The sequence below is a fragment of the Eriocheir sinensis genome, chromosome 2 (genome assembly GCF_024679095.1).
Source record: "Eriocheir sinensis breed Jianghai 21 chromosome 2, ASM2467909v1, whole genome shotgun sequence".
Taxonomy (NCBI): Eukaryota; Metazoa; Arthropoda; class Malacostraca; order Decapoda; family Varunidae; genus Eriocheir; species Eriocheir sinensis.
This window is the reverse complement of record NC_066510.1, coordinates 17,521,569-17,543,868: the sequence shown is the minus strand read 5'-3', so window position 1 is coordinate 17,543,868 and position 22,300 is coordinate 17,521,569. Positions and strand designations below refer to the sequence as shown.

The 22,300-nt window shown below is 45.0% G+C and overlaps 1 long non-coding RNA gene across 1 annotated transcript; it reads right to left on the bottom strand.

Moving 5' to 3' along the window:
* Positions 1-460: 460 nt before the first annotated feature.
* Positions 461-18,103, bottom strand: LOC127000392 (uncharacterized). The gene is made up of 3 exons (XR_007753957.1): positions 18,089-18,103; positions 1,073-1,194; positions 461-964 (listed from the first exon to the last, which is right to left on the bottom strand). It is a non-coding gene; the product is annotated as an uncharacterized LOC127000392 (long non-coding RNA).
* Between the last annotated feature and the right edge of the window lie 4,197 nt (positions 18,104-22,300).

The following is a 22,300-nucleotide window of genomic DNA, read 5'->3' as shown; positions in this document are numbered from 1 at the left end:
TCTCCTTTTTAGAGTTGATTATCTGTGGTCACCTGTTTGTGTTAATTTCATTCCCGAGATGAAGGGAAAATAATATAAATGGTATGCTTGCAATTATTTATTCTGACGTAAAAGGTCAAACATAGTGAGAGACTTTGTAGACAAAAATAAGCAATTGGAAAGTGATGATTTCGATATATTTTGCTAAGAGCTTTCCGTAGTCACGGCACAAGAGGAAATTATGAAGTAAAAGATGCATCTGTGGCAGCGGTGACGACGGTGTTGCTTTGGGAGGTCTACGTATGAGGGTCATGGTGATGTAGGGTCCTTTGCTTCTTCTACCACACGTGGACTAACCACGAAAGTGACCATGACCACACCCATTTTCCTTTTCCTTTCTCTTTTACAAATGATTATTTACCTACAGTCACCTGTTTGTGTTAATTTGATGCTCGAGATGAAGGGAAAATAATATAAATGGTATGCTTGCAATTATTTATTCTGACGTAAAAGGTCAAACATGGTGAGAAACTTTGTAGACAAGAATAAGTCATTGAAAAGAGATGATTTCAATAGATTTTGACAACAGTATTCCGTAGCCCTGGCACAAGAGGAAATACGAAAATAAAGATGCATCTGTGGAAGCGGTGACGACGGTGTTGCTTGGGGAGGCCTACGTATGAGGATCTTGTCTCGCTATTGACACAAGAGTGACCAGCACGGTGATGAAGGCTCCTTTGCTGCTTCTACCACACGTGGACTAACCACGATAGCGACCATGACCATGATGTCCACCATGTCCAAATCCACCTCCATGTCCAAATCCACCTCCATGTCCAAATCCACCTCCATATCCCCTACGACCCCAGCGTGGATCAGGAAGAGCGTAGGCCTCGGGGTATGCTTCAGGATCAGGTTCAGGCAAGGCTTGCACCACCACCAGCACCGTCAGGGCCACGGCCGCCACCAACAGCAGGATTGTCAACTGAGGAAATATATAGATTTAGTACTCTTAGGATCAGCTAACTCTGAGAGAATGTAGTTATGTTTTGTTAAGGTCTTGGCGGCATAGCAAGGGTAAGAGGATACTCACGGCTTTCATGATGCCGAGTGAAGGAAGGTTCAACTGTCTCAATGAAGAATCTGCGTCTGGTGTGCGTGAAGCCTGCGTCCACCTTATATATATTCTGTAGTTCAGGTAGTGCGTAGCAACAGCTGCAGAATATTATTTTTAAATTGCAACTTTTATTTTTAGGGTATTTTCCTTTTTTTACAAAAAATGAAGCAGCTCAAGGGGAAAACCTAAATATTTTTATTTTTTTATTTTTACAAAGGAGACAGTCAAGGACAACAAGAAAAGTGTAGAAAAAAAAACGCTACTCACCGCTCCCACAACAGACCAAAGTAAAGAGTGGCCAAAAGAGAGGTCAATTTCGGGTGGGGGGTGGTGTCTTGATACACTCTTCTTGAAAGAGGTCAAGTTATAGGTAGGAGGAAATGCAGACGAAGGAAGGCTGTTCCAGAGTTTACCAGTGTGAGGGTTGAAAGAGTGAAGATGCTGGTTAACTCTTGCATAAGGGGTTTGGACAGTATAGGGATAAGCTAGAGTGGAAAGTCGAGTTCAGCGGGGCCACGGGAGGGGGGAGGAATGCAGTTAGCAAGTTTAGAAGAGCAGTCAGCTTGAAAATATCGATAGAAAATAGAAAGAGGAGACCTGTGTGAGTGGAGCCCCCCCACACGTGAGATGCATAATCCATACGAGGGCGGACAAGGCCCTTATATATGTAAAGTATCTGTGCGAGGGAAAAGAACTGGCGGAGATGATACAGAACGCCCAACCTCGAGGAAGCTGATTTAGTAAGAGAGGAGATGTGAAGTTTCCAGTTGATATTTATTGTTGAAGAAGGTGACAGCTGCGTGTTGTCGAAGAATAGGGGATAGGTGTTTGGAAGATTGTGTCAAGTTGATAGGTGGAGAAATTGGGTTTTTGAGGCATTGAAGGACACAAAGTTCCTTTTACCCCAATCGGAAATGATAGCAAGGTCTGAGGTTAAGCGTTCTGCAGCCTCCAGTCTGGAATCTCGCAATTCCTGTTGAGAGGATCTTCTGTTGAAAGAAGTTGAATAATGCAGAGTGGAGTCGTCGCGTATGAGTGGACAGGACAGTTTGCTATGGAAAGAAGATCATGATGAATAACAGGAAGAGAGTGGGTGATAGGACAGAACCCTGTGGAACACCAATGTTGATAGGTTTAGGGAAAGAACAGTGACCGTCTACCACAGCTGAAATAGTACGGCCGGAAAGGAAACTGGAGATAAAGGAACAGAGAAAAGGATAGAATCCGAAAGAGGGCAGTTTAGAAAGCAAAGAGATGTGCCAGACTCTATCGAAAGCTTTCGATATGTCTAGTGCAACTGAGAAAGTTTCACCGAAACGGCGAAGAGAGGATGACCAAGAGTCAGTAAAGAGAGCAAGAAGATCGCCAGTAGAACGTCCCTTGCAGAACCCATACTGGCGAGCAGATAGAAGATCAGAGGTGGAAAGGTGCTTTTGAATCTTTCGGTTAAGGATTGATTCAAATGCTTTAGATAGACAGTAGAGTAAAGCTATAGGGTGGTAGTTTGAGGGACTGGAACGGTCACCCTTCTTAGGCACAGGCTGTATGTAGGCGTACTTCCAGCAGGAAGGAAAGGAAGATGTTGACAGGCAGAGGCGAAAAAGTTTGACCAGGCAGGGTGTCAGCACGGAAGCACAGTTTTTGACGACAATAGGAGGCACTCCATCAGGTCCATAAACCTTCTGAGAGTTGAGGCCAGAGAGGGCATAGAAAACATCATTCTTAAGAATCTTAATAACAAGCATAAAGGAGTCAGAGGGGGGATGAGTAGGAGTATTGTGCACAGAATCGTCCAGAGTGGAGTTTTTAGCGAAAGTTTGAGCGAAGAGTTCAGCCTTAGAGATAGATGAGACGGCGGTGCTGCCGTCTGGGTTAAGGAGAGGAGGGAAAGATGAAGTGAAATTGGAGGAGATATTTTTGGCCAGGTCGTGGGCTCGAGAGCAAGTTATGTCGTTGCACACGTAGGCGCAACATCCATGCTTTGGATTGAAATTTAGGATAGAGATAGTAGGAGGGAATAGAGTAGATATTGCTGTCAGTGGCCACAGAAACCTGTGTTTCGGTGAGGAAGAGAAGGTGAGGTTTAGAGAAGGAGAGATGGTGTTCCACAGAATGAAAATTAGAGCGAAGACCGCGAATGTTGCAGAAATTAATAAAAAGAAAGTTGGAAGAGGTATCAAGACACCTCTTAGTTCGAAGACCGAAAGTGGAGTGTGCTCTGGGGGCAATTGTGGTCCCCCCCCCTCCCCCCTCCCCGCCTGACGGGGATTCCGAGGCAATACTATCGGTAGCCATTTTGAATTTTGAAAATTTTTGGGGAAGTGGTGTGTGTGTTGCTCGTATATAATGTCGTGTGGAAAGTAAGAGGGTTTATCTTTAGAGAGCATCCTGAACTACTCTCTGGTGTAGATGAGACAAAAGAGAAACGGAAAGTGAGGACACAGGAAGGGTTTTGGGGGGGCTTGCAGCACCCTCCTCGCTTCCCGTAAATACCTCTCCGGGAGTGACTTGCGCCCGTTTCGGTAGGTGTCTCCCTACCTACTCACTACAAAATGTAAACAAACAAAATGTAAACAAACAAACCTGCGTAGCACTGATCCTGTAAGAGTAAAGAAGAGTGGCCAAGAGAAGTCAATTTTGAATGGAGAGATGTCTTGATGCTCCCTTCCTGAATGGGGTCAAGTCGTAGGCAAGTGGAAATGCAGATGAAGGAAGGCTGTTCCAGAGTTTACCAGTGAAAGGGATGAAATAATGAAGAAGCTGGTTAACTCTTGCATAACGGATTTGGACAGTATAGGGATCAGCTAGACTGTTTGTTGAAATATAAAGTCGAGTGCAGCGGGGCTACGGGAGGGGGGAGGCATGCAGTCAGCAAGTTCAGGAGATCAGTCAGCATGAAAGTATCAGTATAAGATAAAAAGAGGCAACATTGTGGCAGAATTTGATAAAAAAACTCTAAATAAGAGGAATATGAGGAGGGGAGTTGTTGAGACGCCTAGCTTGTGACTACCTACTCTGTCCAAAATGACTGTGTGTGTGGAGTCCCCCACACAAGAGATGCATTCATTATATTATGAGGGCGGACAAGGCCCTTGGATATGGACATCATATGTGAGGAGGAGAAAATTGGAGACGATGCAGAACGCCTAACTTCGAGAAAGCTGATTTAGCATTCTTGCTCTAAAGCCTACTTGTTATGTACAGACCCCGTCGAAGGGGAGTCACCTTGTCGTGGTGACGGGGCTTGAAGCGAGGTCGGCGGCACCACCTACCGTGGTGGCTTGCCCACCTCGATAGGGCTCGATGTCCGTTGGCCTCGTGGACCAAGTGCTCCCCCCTCATCACCAGTAGAGGAGGCCTACTGGTGATGTTGCCTTCTCCCGCCCTGCCCTTTTACCACCTAGGGCAGGGCTGCTGTCTCCCCACGTGTTTGCCGTGCGTGGCGTCCCGTATACTCCCCGTGCCCTCTCATCTGGGGGTTGAGTCCACCGCGGGGCAGGGTGTAGTTCCCCTCGGTGGGCAACACGCTCCTTTGGTGGGAGGGTTGGGGTAAGACGGGCGGTTCAGTGTGGCCCCACTGAATCAATCGGCTGGTCATGCGATGGCTAGGGTCAAGTGGTCATTGCCGGGTGGGCGGTCGCAACGGTCCCGCGGCCGCCGTTAAACACCTGGCAGTGGATGCGTATACTTCCCCATTACCCCTGGGGCTGTTGGGTGCGGTCTGGCCCTAACATCCAGCCTCCCCTTGTTGGGCTCCGTGGTGGGTGGGGGTGTGGGGGAGTGAAACACCTCCCCTGTGTATGGGTAAGTTTCCCTTGCCTCGGCCTGCCTCTCTCCCTGACGTCCGCCTGTCCCCGATTACCCCTACACGGTCCTCTCTCGTCGCCACCTTGGAGCCTTTCACCGTTCCTGGTGGTGCCGCTGGAAAGTCCCTACCTCCTAGAGGGGCTGACCAAGACAAGTCCGTGCGACACAAAAGTCCACGTGTGTCTGACAAGGCTGCCTCCCATTCCGGGGGTAACTCTGATGTGCGTCCCTCTTCCAAGCTGGACGCACTTCAGATGGTGAATATCGATCCATCGTTTTCCTACCGTGCCTTGCACTTCTTACTCAAGCCATTTGGCACAGCCCTTCGTATCTGTCTCATTTATGATGGAGACTTCAAGTCAAACAGATGCTATGTGACCTTTGCTTCCAGCGCTGAAGCCCAGTCGGCGTGTGATGCTGTTGCGACTCTGCCTATCGCAGGTGCTGGATTTCAAGCGAAACTTCTCCGCTCTTCCAATATTTCTGACAGTGACATGGACTATGTCCCGAACCTCTTCGAAGACGCTTTGTTAGAGCCAACTCCCAGGGACAGCCAGGTCCCTCCCCCTCGTTGGTTTGTTGCATACTATAGGAATGGGCGTGGCAACTTCATTCATTCTGCTAGGTACCTCGCCAAAGAAATTGGCACGATCCCTGAGGGGAATCTGAAAAGTATGGGAAGGGAGTGTTAGTCAGGGCTAAAGATATTACTCAAGCTAAAATGCTGCAACATCTACCATGCCCTGCTGACATGTTTGAAACGGTCAAAGCACACCATACCTTCAATTATAGTAAAGGCAGTATATATAATCATGACCTCTATGAGTTCTCTGAGGAGGAAACACTTGGGATGTGCCCTAGTTCTGTTCATAAGGTGTCCAAGATGAAGGGTTCAGCTAACATGATACTTCTCACCTTTTTTGGTTCTACCATCCCTGACCGTGTCAGTATTGGCCCCCTCCATCTTCGGGTAAAGCCTTTTGTTGACCGCCCTCTACAGTGTTTTTCATGTTGCGGGTATGGTCATGGTAAGAAATACTGCACTGAGCCTTCTCGGTGTGGTAATTGTTCAGCATTAGGCTCACACTCCACGGCGGAATGTGAGTCAGATGCTTATTGCTTCTATTGCCAGGATGCTCACCAGTTGTCTTCCAGACAATGCCCACGATATCGCCTGGAACAGGATATTTTGCAACTTGCAAATAGTCAGTTTATCAGCCTTGGTAGTGCGCGCCGTGAACTCCTCTACCGCCAGAAGGCCGGTACTGGAGCAAAGACGTACACGTCATCGCTAGGCACTCGCTCTTCTGCCCAGCCCGCTGCTCAGGTGTCCTCTACGGTTTCCTCCCGGCCCTTTGAAGCTACTGTTATTACGTCCCATAATAGATTTTCCCTTTTGTCCTGTGATTCTGTCGAGTCACCTCCAGGTTCTGATGGGGCTTCTCCGGCCTCGTCCCAGGTGATGCATGTTGATGTACATGCATCTCACATTGCTTCGCCGAAGTCCACCAGAGGTATGAACAAGCGACATCGCGGTTCTACAGATTCAGTTGAATCTGTTTCGCTAACTAAGATTACTGTAGGTATACATGATTCTGAGGTCTCTCAGGATAACCCTATGGAGGAAGATGCGGAGGCTCATATTGAGCCTGCTGAGACCCCCTCTGTTCCAGTTCCTGTTGCTTCTAGTGGTTTTCCTGATCGGGATATGGAAACTGAGGAATCCCTTGGAGATAGTGTTGGGAATCCTCCCCGCGAGCATGTAGATTCGGGGAGTGGTGTACGGTCTGGCTCTAGTAATGCGGCGTCCGGAGGGGGCGCAGGTTCCTTTGTTGAGAGAAAGCTCGAGGTCCCTTGACCCGGCTCCTCTCGGGCCCCAATTTCCTCTTCTCGCCGTATTACCGTACCAAATCAGGTGGGTAAAAGGCAGTCTCTTTCAGGGGCTCGCCTGGAGCGCACTCGTAAATAGACATCTTCCTACTCCTCCAGTGGAATTGTAGAGGCCTACGAGCCTCGTGGGAGGAACTCCGAGCATTGATATCTCGGTTTTCTCCTGCTTGCCTTTGTTTACAGGAGACAATGCTCGGAGACTACACTCACTCTAGTCCTCCTGGGTATCGTGCCGTTTACAGTACCCCTAATCCTGGACAGGGCCACCATGGTGGCACCGCCATATTCGTTCGCTGTGATATCCCTTCTGTCCCATTACAGCTTCACTCAACGTTGCAGTCTGTTGCTGTTAAGGTTTATTTGGGCAAATTTTATACATTATGTAGCCTTTATCTCCCTCCTGGTGTTCCCGTTGACAGACACGATCTTGACGACCTGGTGCAGGAACTTTCCTCGCCTTTACTTTTATTAGGGGATTTTAACGGTCGCCATCCATTGTGGGATGATGGTGCTACCAACCCACGCGGACTTTTAGTTGCATCTTTTATTGAGGATCAGGGATTATAAATTTTAAACTCTGGGGAGGTGACATATTTTCATAGCCAGACTGGTACTTTTACCTCTATAGATCTTTCACTTTGCACTTCTAATTCTCTTCCTGATTTTCGTTGGCGGGTCTTACCGGACTTATATGGCAGTGACCACTTTCCAATTTTATTGGAACGCATTGATTCTGTACCACAGTCACGCCTTTCTCGCTGGCGTCTAGATAAAGCAGACTGGCAGCGATTTACGGAATTTACCTCCTCTCTTCGTCCGTTGGCTGACTTTGGAACTTCTGACGAGGCTGCATCCTATTTCACTGATGCCCTACATTCTGCAGCCCTTCAGTCCGTCAACAGGACGTCTGGCCAGTTCCCTAAACGTCCTGTTCTCTGGTGGAACGCCGCTTGCACTACTGCTGTGCAAGAGAAGCGTGCTGCATTCTCTCGACTTCGTCGTCACCGTGGGGACCCCCAGTGTTTGGATGCTTTTCGGCGAGCGCGTGCTCGAGCACGACGCACTTTCAAGGAGGCTCAACGAATTTCTTGGAAGGCTTATCTTTCTTCCATCACTACCAGAACTACACTCACAGAAGTCTTTAACAGAGTTCGTAAGATCTCTGGGAAGTTTTCCCCCCCTCCCCCTCCAGTGTTATCGCATGCAGGGGAAACGGTGGCGGACCGTAAGACTGTTGCTGACCTATTCGCCAAGCACTTTGCCAGTGTCTCTAGGAAAGATCCTACTGCACTAGGGGCTCGTCATCGCCGGGATTTGGAATCACTCGGCGTTAACTTCGCTTCCACCGGAGGGGAATCTTATAATATCCCATTTTCTCTCTCCGAGTTGAAGACGGCTTTATCCCAGTGTCATGATTCCTCGCCAGGTCCAGACGACATCCCTTATGCTTTCTTACGCCACATGTCTGACTGTGGTTTTACATTTTTATTGGATCTTTACAATTTCATTTGGCGTACCGGCGATTTTCCATCTCTGTGGAGTGTGGCTGTAATTCTCCCCATTCTGAAGCCTGGGAAAGATCATCTCCAAGCAACTAACTGTCGTCCTATTTCTTTAACATCCTGCATTTGTAAAGTGATGGAGAAGATAGTGAATGTCAGGCTTATGTGGTACTTGGAGAGCCGGAATTTATTGACCCCGGTGCAATATGGTTTCCGAAAGGTGCGGTCCACTTCGGATGCTCTTTTATCCTTGGAGTCCTTAGTTTGTGAGGCGTTTGCCAATAATCACCACCAGGTGACCGTGTTTTTTGATCTGGAGAAGGCCTATGACACCGCTTGGTGTCATGGAATTTTACTTAACCTGTTTGAGTTTGGTCTTCGGGGTCGTCTCCCTGTTTTTATTCAGGAATTTTTATCTCATCGTCTTTTACTGGTTAGAGTGGGGAGTACTCTTTCCGAGGTTTGTCCACTTGAGGATGATGTACCACAGGGAAGTATTCTCAGTGTTACGCTATTTGCTGTGGCTGTTAATGGAGTCATTGGTGTCCTGCCTGATGGAGTTCATAGCTCCTTATATGTAGACGACTTATCCATTTCGTTTTCTGCGGCAAGGATGTCGTTGATTGAACGAAAACTGCAATTGACTATTAACAGAGTCGCCAATTGGGCAAATACGCGCGGCTTTCGATTTTCGTCCTCAAAGGCAGTAGCTATGCATTTCTGCCGTCTTCGAGGCGTTCATCCGGACCTTGACTTATATCGTGGTAATAGACGACTGTCCTGTGTAGAGACGACTCGTTACCTCGGTCTTTTATTTGGTAGCCGCCTAACCTGCGTACCTCATTTACGTTACGTTAAGGCGGCTTGTCAGAAAGCCCTGTCCCTTCTTCGTGTTTTAGCTCATACCTCTTGGGGTGCAGACAGGGACACGCTACTCCTCCTCCACAGAACACTCATCCTTTCCATGTTGGAATATGGCTGCGAGGTATACTCTTCCGCCAAGGAGGCTCACCTACGCGTTTTGGACTCAGTACATCATGCCGGGGTCCGCTTGGCTACTGGTGCATTCCGGTCTTCACCGATACCTAGCCTCCTCGTGGATGCTGGCGTCCTGCCTCTGGATTTGAGACGCCAGTCCTCTCTATTCCGTTGCTGGTTCCGCGTCCAACGCCTTCCAGAATCAGTTCCTTGTGTGTCAATTTTGCGGGATTCCCGTTCGCCTGCATATGATGAGCGACCTAGTCTCCCTAAACCTTTTGGGTTTCGAGTGTCTGCCATGACACCGTTGTCTTTCCCTCCCATTCCTATCTGCCCTTATCGAGTACCTAGGGTTGGATACTGGCAATTCCCCGGTGTATCCGTGTGTTCTCCCACTATTGATAGTAAGAGGGATTTACCGCCATATGCGTCCCGAGCCTTATTTTTAGACCATTTCACTGAACACTCTGACTCCATCCCTGTCTTTACTGATGGCTCTAAATTGGATGCTGGAGTTGGCTTTGGTGTTGTGTTCCCCTCCTTCTGTCGGGGAGGTAGTCTTTCTTCTGTTGCTTCTGTATTTACTGCAGAGCTGTCTGCAATAGTCCTCTCTTTACAGATTATTTTTACGCTTCCTGTGGACTCTTTTATGATTTTTAGTGATTCTCGTAGCGCTCTTTCTGCGCTGGGCTCCTTTACTCCCTCTGTTAATCCCCTAGTTTTTTCTGCTCTCGAGTGGCTGTATTTGCTCAGCAACAGGGGATATCGCGTTGGGTTTTGTTGGGTTCCAGGACACGTTGGCGTACACGGGAACGAACGAGCTGATGGACTTGCAAGGGAGGCAGCAGCTAGAGCTGCCCCTCCTAGTGCTGTCCCATGTACAGATATGTTTCCAGAGATTCGCAAGGCAATTCTTGCCAGTTGGCAGGAGAGGTGGAATGCTCGGAGTGCGACTTCCAAAATGGGAGAGATTACCAGGACTGTGTCTCGTCCTTGGTCATACGAAAGTGTCCGTGACCGTCGCTCGCAGACAGCCTTGACCCGTCTTCGGGCGGGTCATACGCGTCTAACACATGGTTACCTCATGTCCCGGGGGGTGCAGCCTTATTGTGATGACTGCTTGGTTCCCCTGACCGTGCGGCACTTGCTGGTCGAGTGCCCCAGTTTGGGGGACTTGCGAGTGCGATGCCTGTCGCAGTGTCGGGGAGAAGACGAAACATTCCGTCTCTCGCTGATGCTGGGAGGGAGATGCCTTTCCCCGGGACATGAGGTACTTCTCTTTATGGAGAAGGCTGGCCTTCTCCATGAGTTATGACCGTTTTCTGTGTTATCTGTTTCGTCTCGTTTTGTTTGGCTTTGCTCTTAGTTTATTTTTTTAGGTTCCTTTTTTAGCCCTTTTAGTGTTTTTTTTCTTTTGTTAGTTTTTAACTCATTGAATGCGGCGCCATATGACCCTGGCTGTTGCGGCGCCTAATTTGAATCAATCAATCAATCAATCAATGCTATGTACAGAGAGAGAGAGAGAGAGAGAGAGAGAGAGAGAGAGAGAGAGAGAGAGAGAGAGAGAGAGAGAGAGAGAGAGAGAGAGAGAGAGAGAGAATTACATAGATAACCAGACCACACAGGCCCTAAGGCCCAAACTAGGTGGTCTGTCCTAAATCTAGGTGACAGTTGTTATGCGGCCACCATTGCGTTGAAACTGACCTAGTGAACATTTAGGTGGAGGAGATAGCGGTCAAGATTATTCTTAAACGATGCAATCGAGTTACACTGCACCACCGATGGTGGTAATCTGTTCCAATCTCGAACGACAGCATTAGTGAAGAAGAATATTGTGCAATCTGAATGAACTTGTCTACATTTGAGTTTAGCGCCATTATTTCTCGTTCGCGTCGAATCATCCATCACAAACAGCTTGGTCGGATCCACGTTGGTAAAACCGTTAAGTATTTTAAAGCACTCGACCAGTTTTCCTCTGAGGCGGCGTTTTTCAGGTTTAGATGTGACAGTCTTTCCTCGTAGGGTTTGTTTCGTAATGAAGGAATCATCTTGGTTGCTCTACGCTGAACACTATCTAATTTGGCAATGTCTTTCGCATGGTGGGGAGACCAAAACTGCACGGCATACTCCAAATGAGGTCTGACGCAACTATTATACAAAGGAATTATAACATCTTTATTCTTGAATGAAAAATTTCCCTTAATCAAACCCATCATCCTGTTTGCATATTTAACAGACTTGTTGCACTGCTGGAAAAACTTGAGGTTAGACGCGACTGTGACGCCAAGATCTTCGACCGAGTGAACGCCTTTAACTTTAACGCCGCACATTTCATAGTCCTTCTTTATATGTCTAGATCCAACCTGCAGAATCTGGCACTTGTTTATATTAAAAGGCATTTCCCATTTTACTGACCAATCTGATATTTTACGCAAATCTTCTAGTAGGCTCCGCCTGTCTCATTCCGTAAGTACCGCATTGCCGATTTTCGTGTCGTCGTCGAGAGAGAGAGAGAGAGAGAGAGAGAGAGAGAGAGAGAGAGACTGATTTGATTTGAAATGTTTATTGACATATTTATAGCCAAAAGGATGGGGCAGATACCTACTCCCACCCTACTCCCATCCAATTTCAGTCCCTCTCGGGGCGCACACAATACGTAATTTATAATGGCATTGTATTAAGATCACTGAGAGAGAGAGAGAGAGAGAGAGAGAGAGAGAGAGAGAGAGAGAGAGAGAGAGAGAGAGAGAGAGAGAGAGAGAGAGAGAGAGAGAGAGAGAGAGAGAGAGAGAGAGAGAGAGAGATGCAGAATATACAAGTTTATGGGAGTCATACTAGATAAAAAGAGCTAGGTAAGGACAAAACTCCATGCAAGTCTTTGACATCTATCTGTATAAAGTACTCTTTCGGGACACGAGTGGTTGTGCAGCTCACCATTCTCTTCTTTAGCTCAGCCGTAAAATCTGTGACCACGGTAGCCACGCCCATAGCCACGATGACCACCTTAGCCATGGCGGGAAATAGAAGAAAGAAAAACACTGAGGAAAAAAAGAAAGAAAAAAATGGAAGAGAAAAGAAAGAAAACAACAGAGAAAGAAAAGGAAAGCAAGAGACAATGCATTAAGATGAACGGCAGCAGAAGCGTTAATGAAGGAGGAAGGAATGCTAAACGGGCGGGACAAAGCTGGGTGGCGTGGGGCCGGGCAGATAAGGGGACAGCCCGGGTGGGTACCAAATTGCGCGGGGTGTTGCAACGACCTTCTAGGCTTGGAAAATCGGGGGAGTTCCTGCGGCCTTCCTTTGCATAGTTCTTTTTGGAATATCCCTTCCCCGAGGCTAGCTTAGGAGGCGGAATAGTAGTAGTAGTGGTAGTAGTAGTAGTAGGAGGAGGAGGAGGAGGAGGAGGAGGAGGGTAAGGGTGGGCCGCGAGGAAGGAAATCCCAGACATCCCCCTCGGCCAAAGCAAGCTAGAATAATTCAGTGGCCAGTTTGGTTGTTGTTGTCTCTGATAGTTTTATATATTTTTTCTTTGTTATTTTTTTCTCCTGCGTATTTTTCTGCTTGCGACACGTCCGTTGGCGCTGCGTCGTGTGATGATCGTCTTCCTTCCTTCTTTCCTGGAACACCGCTGTTTGTTTTTGTTTTAACGCATATTTGTATTTTATCAGTTATGCCTCATTTTTTTGTGTGGAAGTGTTTTATTTTATTCTTGTTGATGCATTATTATTATTATTATTATTATTATTATTATTATTATTATTATTATTATTATTATTATTATTATTATTATTATTATTATTATTATTATTATTATCATTATTATTTAATTATTATTATTATCATTATCATCATCATTATCATCAACCTCCCTTCGTCTTCCAAGGTTTTCATAAGAATTTAGTTTTTTTGTTGGGGCTGAGAGGGGGGGGATTTTGTCCTTCCCTCGTTCTTTTTTCTCTTATGACTCCTACTTTTGGGGGGCTGTGGGTGAATGTGCCGTCGTAGGTAGTAGCAAGTTAATGCAGTTTCTTTATTTTTTTATATCGGCTGCCTCGTTAGATATCTGTGAAAAAAAAAGTTGACAACCTTGCATTTTTTCTTTCATGGGGGCTTTTATTTTTATTTTTTTTTAGTCCTCAGGTTTACGCCTTCCAACCTTTATATAAACCTTAAATAGAACACATATATGCAACCACCGTGTTCCTCAGTTCTTGGAGACGATGGCCTCGTTGACAAATGCTAACGATCTTCATAGTTTCTTAATTCTGAAATGACTTTACATAGTCTGTCTTGAGTTTTATATTTCCCAACTATCCCCGTAACAGACTCTATCACTGTCTGTACCATAATCTCTACCACCTTTCGTCAATTCATCACAGGTTTGATCTCTAATTTAATATTCTACCCACGCTTGTCCCTCTGATCCTACAGTTTGTAATGTCATATGACCGTCGGTTCTAAGGGCAGGAACTACATTTTTCCAGAAACCATACGACATATTCCTTGACTTGCCACTTTTTTTAATGTCACGAAGAGGACTTGTCGGCCTTCGAGGCTTCAAGAACTCACTACCTCCGTTGACGAACCAGACTCAACCTTCAGGGCCTCTATTATACTCTTAAATATCATTCATCTATCCTCCACGTCTACATTATATGCTTTCAGTGTTTCATAGAATATCATTGTTTTTTCTTCACTAAGGATACTGACTGGAAAGGTGCACTGAATTAGTGTTGTCTTTTTTGTCTTCGTAAGTTGTATGCAAGGGTCACGGCTATCCTTAATTATTATGATTATTGAGATCCATGAAAGGGCAGCAAGGTAACATAAAAAAAAATATAAAGACCGAAACTGAGTCCCCTTGATGAGCAGACATGGATATGAAAAATAAGACAGTGACAGTAAAATAAGAATTAAAAGAATAAAAAGTGAGGGGTACAAAAACAGACTATCTTCACTTCACGGACAGCACTCTTCTCATGCGAGGGAGTCTTTTGGCACTCCTTATAATAAATACGAGTCTGCGGTTTCGTTGATTCCAGGCCTATGATGTGAATGAAGGTTCGCACACCCACTTGGAACTAAGGAATCTGAACACCACACACCACGCACCTTGATAGATTTAAAAATAATGATTATATCCCACGTTTTTATTAATTAAATCTTATAGTTTTATTTAATGTTTTCCTATGAGACTAAATTGTTGGTAAATCCGGTATTGCTGGATGAGGATCTTAACGGTTTTTAAAGCGGGATTTCTTTTGCTTGTTTGGTCTAGTTTTGAAGTAAAAAGAAAAGCGTCAACTGACTTTGGCGCTTTGTGTTTATTTGCCAGTTTTCCCCAATAAGCCTGTCTCTCTCATCTTTCTGTCGCTTTGTTTACATGAATCCCTCAGAAGACTAATTAAAACATGATTCCTGTCTCTCTCAATGTTAATCTATCTCTATCTATCTATCCTTTTTGTTTCTTGTCACTTTACTTTCATAGGTATGCTTGTCTGCCTTTATATCGTTTACATTAACAATATGCCACGACCAGAAAAATAAAATCATTACTTATTCCCTGTTCGTCATCTTCGTGTTTAGTGTCGCTGCTTCAGTGTTCGTAGCCACCCAAGGCCGTCCACCTCGAGACACGGCGCAGCGCACTTACAGACTCAACATAATGCGGCGCAACTAGGTATAATAAAGAGGGTTTGTTCGGCAGGTGCTCACACAGACTGACGCCATTGTTTTTGTTCATTTGCGTATTTCCTGAGCTTTTAAATACTCGCCCACCTTAAATACTTCGTCAGGTCTTTTTTTCATTTTTGCGTTTCCAGCACAATGTCACCAAATTATGTTGTTAGGTGGTATATATTACGAACAAGCTTTTTTTTCTCGTTCTCTCGCCACCTGATCTTTAAAAACTCTCTCAAAGGTAAATACTTCATCCGCTCTTTCCTCTTTACTTTGCCTTCCCGAGGGTTCTGATTCACATTGCACCTTTGTGTACTGCGAATGTCTAGTGAGCGATATATTGATTATTCACTGCTTTTCCTAACTACACACACACACACACACACACACACACACACACACACACACACACACACACACACACACACACACACACACACACACACACACACACACACACACACACGCACGTACACACGCACGGACGCACGTACACACGCACGGACGCACGCACGCACGCACATTAGTACTAGTGAAAACGTGTCTATGCAATCCTGAAACTTCATTGTAACTTTCTTCTTCGTCGACAGTGTATGCACGGAACTGCACCCATATAGAGAAAACACTAAATCAACAATTAGTCACTTGTTTTATGACACAGAATATAGAAGAGAAACGAGACAGTGTATGAATTCTGGAAAATAACACAGATTAAAAGATAGAATATAATATAGCAAACAAGACAGACAATATGATAGGAAGTAAGAAAAAATTAAGATAGGAAACTACATACGAAACGAGACAATATAGAAAAGAAAATAAGGCAGAAAGAAATGTGAAAGACAGCTCAACCATATCAGAACCACAACGCTGCTCCACAACCGGTCTTATGCACACCTGGCGTCCTTGTTTCGTCCACCAGTATTCATAAATAAAATAAAGTCCTTCATGAAAGTATCTGTTTTCCCTTTATATTAATATCAAGCACCTCGTCACGTCATGTCTATTTTCTTCTTTCCATGCGCGTGAGAAAAAGAGGAAGAAGGAAAAAAGGAAGAGTAGAAAGAAGGGAAGGGATGAGATCAGCTAATTCTTGGAAAGGAATAAGAAAACGCACTATTGATCCTTAAGATATTCACATGCATACATAACATACATACATACATACATACAGAGACAGTCATGGGTTGGTTGATTTATTTTAAATGTACAGGAGGTTTGCGATAGTAGAAAAACCTGCAACACACACACACACACACACACACACACACACACACACACACACACACACACACACACACACACACACACACACACACACACACACACACACACACACACACACACACACACACACACACACAACGCATAATACTTAAATAATAGAACAAATAGTCATGTCTCTTTCCTATTTAATGCCTCAGGTATATAGTCAGCGAGCCATGTAGGTGTTCATTAGGGTATCCACTCCTCTTGTCTTGATCCTCTTGTCTTGATCTTTGTCCTATAACCTTGGCTCGAAAAGGTGGTCTGTGGAAGACCCACCCTTCAGGAACTTAACGACTCAAGGCTGGAGGCTGCAGAACGCTTAGCCTCAGCCCTTACTATTATTTCCGATTGGGGCAAGAAGAACCTGGTGTCCTTCAACACCTCAAAAACACAGTTTCTCCACCTATCCACTCGACACAATCTTCCAAACAACTATCCCCTATTCTTTGACAACACCCAGCTATCACCTTCCTCAACACTAAACATCCTCGGTCTATCCTTAACTCAAAATCTCAACTGGAAACTTCTTATCTCATCTCTTACTAAATCAGCTTCCTCGAGGCTGGGCGTTCTGTACCGTCTCCGCCAGTTCTTCTCCCCTGCACAGTTGCTGTCCCTATACAGGGGCCTTGTCCGCCCTCGTATGGAGTATGCCTCTCATGTGTGGGGGGGCTCCACTCACACAGCTCTTCTGGACAGAGTGGAGGCTAAGGCTGTTCGTCTCATCAGCTCTCCTCCTCATACTGATAGTCTTCTACCTCTTAAATTCCGCCGCAATGTTGCCTCTCTTTCTATCTTCTATCGATATTTCCACGCTGACTGCTCTTCTGAACTTGCTAACTGCATGCCTCCCCCCCTCCCGCGGCCCCGCTGCACTCGACTTTCTACTCATGCTCATCCCTATACTGTCCAAACCCCTTATGCAAGAGTTAACCAGCATCTTCACTCTTTCATCCCTCACGCTGGTAAACTCTGGAACAATCTTCCTTCATCTGTATTTCCTCCTGCCTACGACTTGAACTCTTTCAAGAGGAGGGTATCAGGACACCTCTCCTCCTGTATTTGATCTTCCTTTCGGCCACCTCTTTTGTTTCTTTTTTAGGAGCAGCGAGTAGCGGGCTTTTTTTATTATTGTTTTCTTTTTTGTGTGTGCCCTTGAGCTGCCTCCTTTGTTGTAAAAAAAAAAAAAATGAAGTCTTCGGTCACAGTTACTTGCTTTCCAGTAGCGAAGGCCGACCCATATATCTGCCTAAACTGCTTGTAAAATAAATCACTCCGTAACCATATATGTGCTTTCAACGTTCATTGTCTCGGTGTTTCTCTATAGTTAAGCCCCCCTGAGCTTTTGTGGCTCAGTGGCCTTTGTGGTTCCTTATTATACTGATAATTCATATTCAATGGCGGTAATTGCTCTTGCAACATCTTAAGACGCAGCATTTTCGTAATTATTTTTATAACATTTTCACAATCGCACGCATGAAAAGTATGTCAACATTCACTTTCATTGATCCTTTTGACAGGAAGAAAAGTATAAAATATAGAGGAAGGGATAATTATAATGCTGGGAAGTGAAGAGAATAACACGAAAAGAAATGATTAGCGAAGAATGACAAAAAGAATATTGTTTCACCTCGCCTAATTACTTTCATTGTTACTCTTGACAGGAGAAAATACGATAATATGGAGAGGGAGGACTGATTATAGTACCCGGAAGCGAAGAGAAAAACACAAAAAGAAACACTTGCGAAGAGTGGCTAAAAAAAAGTCTCCCCTCGTCAATCAACAACCACCCCTAGTCGTCCCATGTTACTTCAGCCATTGGTTTCTGTCACCCGACAAGCTAATTTCCAAAATACAAATGATTTACTTCTTGAACTCCCAAGCACTAGTTGTTGGGGGAGCTTCTTGTCTCGCAGAACCGCCCTAGCAACAGATGACAGCTGCACTCGACTCGCAGTTTTTCCCACCCTCGCAAAAGCTGATCAAATGTAGGCTTGGGTGTGCCGGCCGTTATGTAAGTGTTCGAATTTTCAAGGATACTTCACAAGGGTTATATATAAGATTTTTTCTCTCTCTCTCTCTCTCTCTCTCTCTCTCTCTCTCTCTCTCTCTCTCTCTCTCTCTCTCTCTCTCTCTCTCTCTCTCTCTCTCTCTCTCTCTCTCTCTCTCTCTCTCTCTCTCTCTCTCTCTCTCTCTCTCTCTCTCTCTCTCTCTCCTTTGTTCACTACTCGTGCTTATAAAATAAAAAAGTTTATTGTATTCTTTGGTGCATGGCGCTGATAACAATTACAATTATTTATTTGTCTTGAGGATTGAGTTTCAAGGTCACCTCACGGGCGTCCTGCGCCATCTCTTGTTTATGACGAAAGGGAAGGACGAGGAGAAGGAGGAGGAGGAGGAGGAGGAGGAGGAGGATGGGAGGGATGCGTGGGCTCTAGATTCCTCGTCTTCCGTTCTCTTTTTCCATTAATATATACCTGTGCTGCTCGGTTTTGGTAGTCATAGGCTTTCTTTCAACGCCATTGTCGGTATGCGAGGTAGATAAATTGTATTCCTTCCCTGGATCATATTTCACTCATTACGTTTAGATGTCCGAGTGGATAGATGGACGGCTGGTTGGGTTACTGCAATAGACTGATGGACAAGGCAGGGCGGGTTTTGGACTGCTGGTGTTGGTATAGCTTTATGCCACATGGATGAGGTGTTCAGTGGTCGGAGGTGCTTATGTCTTCATCAGATCTGGCTTTCCATATTAGCTAGACGTTGACAGTTATCATATAGGACTGTTTACGTTATGAAAAAAAAAATATTACTTGCCATGCCAGCAGGGGTTGTAGAGATCGTCAGCATAGTGTTATGACGACACAGTGCCCTGCCACACGTGTACCTGCATTACGATATGAGATAGCTGTGGGAGCTCATACAAATGGCAGAGGGTGGTGGAGTCTGAAAAGGGGAAGAAAGAAAAGTTGTATATGGATAAATAAGGGATTGTTACGTGAGGTTTCGCGCATACCAAGCAGCTTCGTCTTTGTCTGGGAAGCCATGTCTCCTCCGCAGCGCCGAATCATTCCGAGAGTCGTCCCTCAGGCGGCTGTTCTTGACACCTCGTCCCCGTAACTAATGGTAATGTTACGGCCACGTTCGTACACTTCTCTATAACCTCAGTCTCTCCTTGATCCATTGCAGTGTTACTCTCGTCTGTTATCTTATCCTTTGTCGTTTCATTACCTTGCATTCTCTCTTTTTTCCTTTTCATCTGGTTCGTGTTGGTGCTCCGTTTGCTCTAGTCCCCATTCTGTCTTCTTCTCATTCACCCTTTTCCCCGTTTGTTCGTTGGCATTCCTTATAAAGGGCACGAAGGCCAGAATGAAGGAGCTCTTGATAATGTAAAGTATGTGTCTGTGTGTGTCTGCCTGGTTGCTTACTTGCGTGTGTGTGTGTGTGTGTGTGTGTGTGTGTGTGTGTGTGTGTGTGTGTGTTTTCGACTTGGCACGCAAACGTGGTCTTCGGAATTCCTAAAATGACCCTCGCCTCCCTCACCCTCCAGCGGCGGGTGGTGGTCATGCTTGAGTTGCTGGAGGGAAGGAGTGAAGAAAGAGGAGGAGGAGGAGGAGGAAGAGAAGACGAAGAAGAAGGAGAAGGAGGAAGATAATGGTGGAAGAATCCATCTCCCTTTTCCTCTCCTACCTTAAAAATCTTGAAGTTCTGGGGAGGAACTAAAAGGATAGGAGCAAGAAAGGTAATTCATAGGTGATCCCCAGCTGTAAATACAAGTCATTGCCCCAAGAAGATGTTGTTGTATAAGAAAAATAGGAAAGGTTTGACATGGAAGAACCCCTGCTCTCTTCCCCTTGTTAAGTCCTCCCTGTAAATTCAAGTCGATGCTTTGAAGAAATAGAAGATAATAAAAGGCGAGGAAATGCAAGAAATTGAGGTAGTCGGATAAAGACCGTTTCTGGATAATCTTTTTTAAATTCTCTTATCACTCTTTTTCTCAAGGGGGCCAATAGTTTAGGGGACTTTTTCTCATTGTTTTTTTTTTGCCCTTGATTGCATGCTTCCTTTCATGTAAAAAAAAAAAAAAAAACTAATCGTAAATCAAAGAGGCGAAGAGGCAAAGAGCAAGGGAAGATAAATCAACTCCAGTCACCCTTTTTTTTTATCTCTAATCGAAGAAAATGATGATGACTATGATGAAAATAAGAAGAAAAATGGAAGAAAAAAAATCGAGAAAAAGGAAAATGAGACAAAGATGAGAACTACGAGGAAAAGAAGGAGAAAAAGAGGAAGAAGCAACATAAGTAAAAAAAAAAAAAGGAAAGACACAAATAAGTAGAAGCAGTTGAAAAAAAAAAGGAAGATAAAAAAGCAACCCCCTTAATTTAGCGCTGAAGGGAAGTGACGAAGGGACAAGGTGAGACGAAAGACGCACAACCACATTCACCCTTCGTTTTTTTTATCTCCCTTCTACTCATTCGCACCCAATTTCACCTTCATCGTCCAGCCGGATAAGACACAGCAGTCAGAAAAGAGGCGCGGATGAACTTTTTTTATTTTATTCCTTTATTATCTTTTTGTACCAGCTGCTGTTGCCGATACATCACGTGTGGAGGTGTAATTCAGCCCCGCCATCCTCTAACTCTACTCCACATTCTTACTTTTTTATATACCACATCTTTTTTTGTCAGGGATTTCAGGGTCCCTCAGGTTTTAAGTTTAATGATTATACTACGCATTTGATATCAAGTTCAAGCTATCCTTCACCTTACTACCACTCCCTCCTCCTCCTCCTCCTCCTCCTCCTTTCGCGCGGGTTTTTCCAGGCGGGGGACATTTATTGTGTCTATGTAAATCTTTGACCTTCAACTGCTCTTCCGAGTGCATGTCGAAGTAAACTATTTCCTGTTGATTATAGATTCATGTCATGGTGAGGTGTGTGTGTGTGTGTGTGTGTGTGTGTGTGTGTGTGTGTGTGTGTGTGTGTGTGTGTCATTCGTCCACGGTCTATTAGCCATGATTACACTCAACTAACACTCACAAACACGCATGTGCATTTCTATTTTTTTTTTTTTTCGTCTGGTCTGTTTGTCACAATATATTTCTTCCCATTTGTTTTATATGCCGTCCCCGCCCATGCAACCTGTCTGTGTCTTTCTTAGGCTCGTTCAAGGTATGTTTGTAACTTTTGTTTATTATCATTCTTAATGTTTTTTCACCTTCTTTGTTGTTATCGTGTGCCGGGGTTCTTTTTTCTGTCGGTGGCGGGAGGGAGAAGGAATGTCCCCCCTGAGTCGCTACGAGGAGGACGAGGACGAAGGGGAATGGAAGATGATGACGGTGATGATGAAGAGGATGAAAATAAGAAGAAAAAAACGGAAGTAGGGAAAGAATACAGAAAAAATATTATGACAATGATGAGAACTAGGAACAAAGTAGGAGACAGAAGAAGAAAATGAAAAATAAAAAGAAGTAAAAGGAGAAGAAGAAGAAGAAGAAGAAGAAAAAGAAGAAGAAGAAGAAGAAGAAGAAGATCCCAGAGGCAGTGGCATACCTCTCCTACTTCAAGAACCGCCTGTAGATATTATGGTCTTGCACAACTTGCGTTACCAGATACACCAGAAAGAGGCAGCAGAATTCAGTGTGTGTTTGCAACGTTGCGACAGAACAAGCAATACGTCATTTCGAAGGATAAATGAAGAGTGGGAGAAGCACGCAAATTTAAATATTTTTGCAAGGAACCAGTTTTCATTCAGACCGTGGGTAAAAAGTTAACAGCGAAGAGGCAAAAAGGACAAGGACTTCAGGTGACTTTTGGTGTGTCCTTCCTCTAATCTAATCCATCTCTCTCTCTCTCTCTCTCTCTCTCTCTCTCTCTCTCTCTCTCTCTCTCTCTCCTTCTATCTATCTATCTATCTATCCATCTATCTATCTCCCTATTTATTTATCCTTTCACTCCTTCATCTCCTCCCCGTTCCTCCTCTCTCCTGTTTCCTTGGCTCATTCACTTCATTCCTTTCCTCCATTCATTTATCCCATGTTTTATAGTTCTTAGTACCTCCCTGTCCATTCCCTTCCT